Source organism: Callorhinus ursinus, unplaced genomic scaffold, assembly GCF_003265705.2.
Source record: "Callorhinus ursinus isolate GAN/ISIS: 27379988/994484 unplaced genomic scaffold, GSC_fseal_2.0 scaffold9, whole genome shotgun sequence".
Classification (NCBI taxonomy): Eukaryota; Metazoa; Chordata; class Mammalia; order Carnivora; family Otariidae; genus Callorhinus; species Callorhinus ursinus.
Window position 1 is genome coordinate 34,286,153 of NW_027397071.1, and position 5,487 is coordinate 34,291,639.

Here is a 5,487-nt window from a genome sequence, read left to right on the forward strand (position 1 = left end):
TTTGCACCTAGCATGAAATTCAGTTACTTCTGAGAAATTAAAAATCTCTAACTAAAAAACAAAACAAAACAAAAACAAACCCCCCCTAATATTTGAGAAAGAAAGCCAATAGATAGAAAGCCAACATAGAAAATTTGTCACTACTTCTATATGTCTGAGAACCATAGTCTGCTTGTAGTCAGTAAGCTTCTGTACCAAAGTAAACAAACAGACAAACAGAACTAAGCTGTAACAACCACAAAAATGCTTTGAGGGGAACACCCAGGTCTTTCTATGTTTGTATAACTATGCTTTTGAAGGCATTAAACAGAAGGGTGTACCAGGTGTTTGACTGTTCAATACACAGTCAAGTAATGATGATTAGAAACAGAAAATACAGATGTCTTGACCCACCCTCCTTCAAAAAAGATAAGGAATTATGACAGAGCCACAGATTCTTATGAATATAAGCATTGAAATTTTGCTAACAAGCATATTTTGAGTGACCCATTAAAAGCTCATGTTATATGGATGATGAGTAAGGATAGAAAAAAAAACCCAAATATTATTAGTCTTTAGGGAAATGTAAACTGAAACCACAATGAGATACCACTACACACCTTTTAGAATGGCTAAAATTAAAAAGTCTGCCCTTATCAAGTGCTGGCGAGGAAGTGAACCAACAATATTAATTCTTATTAAATGCTGGTGGATGTAAACAGGCATAACCGCTTTGGAAAAATATTTGGCAATTCCTTAAAGAGTTAAACATACACCTACCATATGATCCAGCTATTTCATGCCAAAGTATTTTCCCAAGAGAAATAAAAACATATGTCCACACAAAGACATGTGCATGAGTGTTCATAGCAGCTTTATTTGTAATAGTCAAAAACTGGAAACAACCCAAATGTCCATCAACAAGTGCCAACAACTGTGGTATACCATGCAATAGAATACTTCTTTAAAAATAAGGAATAAATATTGATACATGTGACAACATGGATGAATCTCAAAATAATTATGCCAAGTGAAAGAAGCCAGACAAAAAATATTACATTTAAATAAAATTTAAATAAAAATCTAAAAAAATATACACTAATCTACAGTGACAGAAAGCAGATCAGTTGTTGTCTGGGGACAGGGGAGGAGGGTTGGAGGGAGAGATAAACAAAATCTTCGGGATACTTTTGGGAGAATTATTGACGTGTTCATTATCTGGATTGTAGTAACATTATATACATAGGTCAAATCATTTCAAATTGTATACCAGGAGCAGTGTATTGCTTTTCAATTATACCTCAACGAAGTTGTCTTAAGAAACTAATAGTATCCAATTAGAGGAATTCATCATCACTTCTATATATTCCTGTAAAAAAAATACATCATCAGAATTTAAACCTAAATTAAAGGACAGTCTACAAAACAATTGACCTGTAATCTTTAAAAGTGTAAAAGTCCTAAAGATAAAAGAAAGAGTGAAGAAATGTTGCAGACTGAAGGAAATTAGGAAAGCATGACAATTAAATGCAATGTGTGATTCTGAAATGGATTTTTAGGCTTTATGAAAAATTGGCAAAAATTGGAACAATAATTTTTTGGAAAAATTGCCAAAACTTGCCTGGTGTTTGACGATTAAGTGGTAATAATATATAATGTTAATTTCCCAGATTTGATGATGGTTGTGTTGTGTTTATATAGGATAATCTCCTTTTATAGGAAATACACATTGATGCAGTAGGGGACAATGGGGCATCAGGTTGACAAATTACTCTCAAATGGTTGAGGACCATGACGTCTTTGTGTACTTTTTCAAAGTCTTGTTTAATTGTAGTTTGTAATTATTCAAAACTAACAATTTGGGGGGAAAAAGTCTCAATCATAAGAAAACAAAAAAATTCAAAGAATTTTGGACAGCTTTTTGGTCAAAGAATTTGGACAGCTATTTCACCAAAATTGATGTATGTGTGGCAAATAAGCATATGGAAAGATGTTCAACATCACTAGTCATTTGGGAAATGCAAGCCAAAACCATATGGAAATATCAGAAAACATGTATTAAAGTGTGGGAAAGACTGACAATATCAAGTGTTGGATGACAAAGTATAGAAACTGGAACTCTCATTCTGTGCTTTTGAGAATATGACACAGTATAACCACTTTTGAAAACAGTTTGATAGTTGCCTAAAAAAATTAACTATATACCTTCCATTTGATACCATCATTCTAATCATGGATATTTGCCCAAGAGAAATGAAAGCATATGTTCATACAAAGATTGTACACAAATAGCCATAGAAGATTTATTAGTAATATTAAAAAACTAGGAAAAACTCATATGTACAACAGGTGCTATATCCGTGCAATGGAATACTACTCAACGAAGAAAAAGAATCAACCACTGATACACATGCTGGCAAGGATGAACCTCAAAATAATTATGCTGAGTGAAAGAGGTGAGACAAAAGAAAGAGTATATACTCTATGATTCTCTTTATATAAAGTCCTAGAAAATGCAAACTAATCTGTAGTGATAGAAAGCAGAGAATGGGAGAAGGGGAGAGCCAGCGGAGGGGTAAAAAGAGGGCACCAGAAAACTTTTGGGAGTGATGGATATGATATGTTCATTCTGTGATTATATTGATGGTTTCACTGGTGCTTATATAAGTCAAAACACATCGAACTGTATATTCTAAATATGTGTAGTTTATTATATGTAAGTTTTACCTCAACAGAGCTGGTAAAAAAAAGATGAAGGAAGGAAGGAAGGGAAGGGAAGGAAGGCAGAAAGAACAATACTTGGTTGAGTTCTTGATAATTTTAAGTAGCAATAAGCACAAGCTTATACCCTTGGTGAGAGTCTGAACTACAGCTGTTCAATGTTACCAGGTGAAGTTGAGATTATGGTTAATGTTTTTTTGGGGAAATCTGAGGCAGCTAACAGAAAGCTTACAGGTGGGTCAAGGAATTCGCTTGAGCAAAGACAAGGCACAGCTCAGACTTTTTTTTTCAATCTGATCCACCTTCCAAATGAATGATGATTAAACCGTTTTTTCAGTTTTCTGGCGTTGAAATATTTCACAGAGAAGTAGCAGTCCAAAGATGCCAGGAAAGTGGCAGATAAACTTGGTGTTCCCACAGGAAGTCTCAGAGACATAGTTCTACTAAATGCTTTGTCTCTACCAGCATTAGGATGTTGGCTGGGGCAAGTCAGTTCATGGGATTGCAAGTATCAGGAAGGATATGAATAATAACATGAGCCTGTATTTTCTAACTAATCAGAATCCAAGGCAGACAGTTGAATGCCAGGCTCTTCTCTCTCCTTCCTTGGCTCAGCAGCCATTTGTCTTCTCTCCTTCCCTCAAGGACTGATTCCTCAGGTGAAGCTGCCAGGAAGAAACCATGTATTTGTAGCTCAATGGAGCAGTCTACAAAAAGCCTTACAGAAGGCCAATCATGGAGTGCAATGACAATTGTTAAGATTTTTGTCAAAATATTTCGGGTTCCTCTTCCTTTAGGACACAGTTAGAATTGTACTTACTGTCTTTGGCACACAACTCCCATCCCCCCTCCCTGCCATTTAACTATTTTTAACCAATCAGTTCATTCCTGGGCTAGAACGTCTTCATTGCTCCCTGCACAGTTTCTCAGGCACTGGCAATGCCAGAAAAGGTGGCTTCTCATTTAGCCAGATTCTGTACTGAGTATAACAAGCAAGTTCTCTCTTGTTTGCTTTCAATGGTCATGTAGCATGAGCAAGAAAGAAGATTTTATTGTCCCAAGACACTGAGATGTTAGAGCCATTTATTAACACAACACAATTTTAACTATCCTGGCTCATTGTTTTAAAAGAACTTGCATTTGATAAATTACAAGACACTGATTTTCTTTCTTAAAGGTCATTTGTAGTAAGACATAGACTGAAGTAGAAGTAATGGTCAATAGAAGCAAAGTGATCCCAAGTCCACAGACAGCAACCAGGATTTTCCACGGCATTAATTAGTTTGGAAAATGGAGAACTATTTCATCAATACATAATATAATCGACAATTACCCCCATGACAGTATTTGCATTAAATTCTTTATCTTCAACCATAGGAGCCACAGGTTTTTCGGGAACTAAGATTTAGTCAAGAAACAAGTATGAACAAAATGATGTGGGCTGCTGAGCATTAAACATGCAAAGTTTAACACCTTAAACTTATGAGTAAAGAAAATAATGATCTGGGGTGGTGCCCAAATCCTCACTGCTAATGTGAGATGAATTTTTGAGTGGGCAAAAGTTGCCCCTCTGGCAACCTGCCTACTTTGTGGGATGCCTCGGAGTGGCAATCTGCCCATCCCCTTTTAAAACTGAAAGAGTAGACTGGTATGAAGCTAATAAAAGAGGTTGAGAAGGAAACAAACAAACAAACAAAAAACATGCAAAGTTTACATCTGTTACATAGCCAACATGTACCGAATTTCCTGTAGCTAAAATTAAAACAAACATATTACCTCCCAGAGAAGACAAAGTGAATATTTGCTTATCTGGACTCAATCTCAAGAATGAAGTAATTGTCTTAAGAAAGGAAGAAGACTAATATGACAGTGGCTCAAGAGAATCTCCACACACACAAATTTTTTCGTTATTGGCAAAATGGTAAAATTTTCAAATTTTACCGTTATTGGCATTGGCCCACTCTAGTGTAGTACTTAATTCTAAATACACAAAATATTTCAGAATGATGGCCTGAGGGTTTTCTTTCCCTTTCTTTTCATTTTTTTCTATTCTTCACCAAGACATGATGTTACAAATGCTACTTTCAATAATTTGATAGACTCCAGCTCTGAGCCAGAGAGAGCATCTGTTAGAAAACATGGCAATATTCTCTCTATTTATAGCTCTTTCAGTCCAAGCCACCACAGTATCATTTCTGTTGTGAACACCCATCCCTTGAAAGCACAGAAATCACAATGATAAGCTTTTGGAAGAATGGAATTATGAAAATCACCCAACACTTCCCAGCAATGGGAAATGACTCCCTCTGTTCTTAAGTCCAGAGACTTTTCTTCATAAATAGTTCTGTAGAGTTGGTTCCCATCATGGCTCAACCAAAGTGGGAGACTAAAACATCCGACCAGAAATGAAATTAGGAACACGTATGAGCCACTGCATTTAGAGAACATTTTAAGACCAGAGAAATTATTGACTGAACCCAAACCACTAAGTCTTCCACCTTGAAAGATTAATAACTGACAACAAAGTTGATGTTCCAGAAATTAGACTGACATATAGGATAAGGACAGAAAACTAAACAGAAGACCATGCATGTTTCTAATCCTCTTAATGTTACTCAGCTGCCAGCATCCAATAACTTGGGGTGGAAGAGAATCAGAAAAAAAAATTTTTTTTTTTTGCTTTTTTTGCTTTTTTGCTTTTTTATAACTTGAATGAATTTCCGTATTCATGAAGTTGATTTTTTCATCAATTACAGTTTAAGAACTTATGATGGCTAAGCTAGAAAG

General features: G+C 35.6%; 1 non-coding gene across 1 annotated transcript; it reads left to right on the forward strand.

Moving 5' to 3' along the window:
- The first annotated feature begins 4,169 nt into the window (after positions 1-4,169).
- On the forward strand, positions 4,170-4,319 carry LOC112824156 (U12 minor spliceosomal RNA). The gene has a single exon (XR_003208293.1). It is a non-coding gene; the product is annotated as a U12 minor spliceosomal RNA (small nuclear RNA).
- Positions 4,320-5,487: the final 1,168 nt, after the last annotated feature.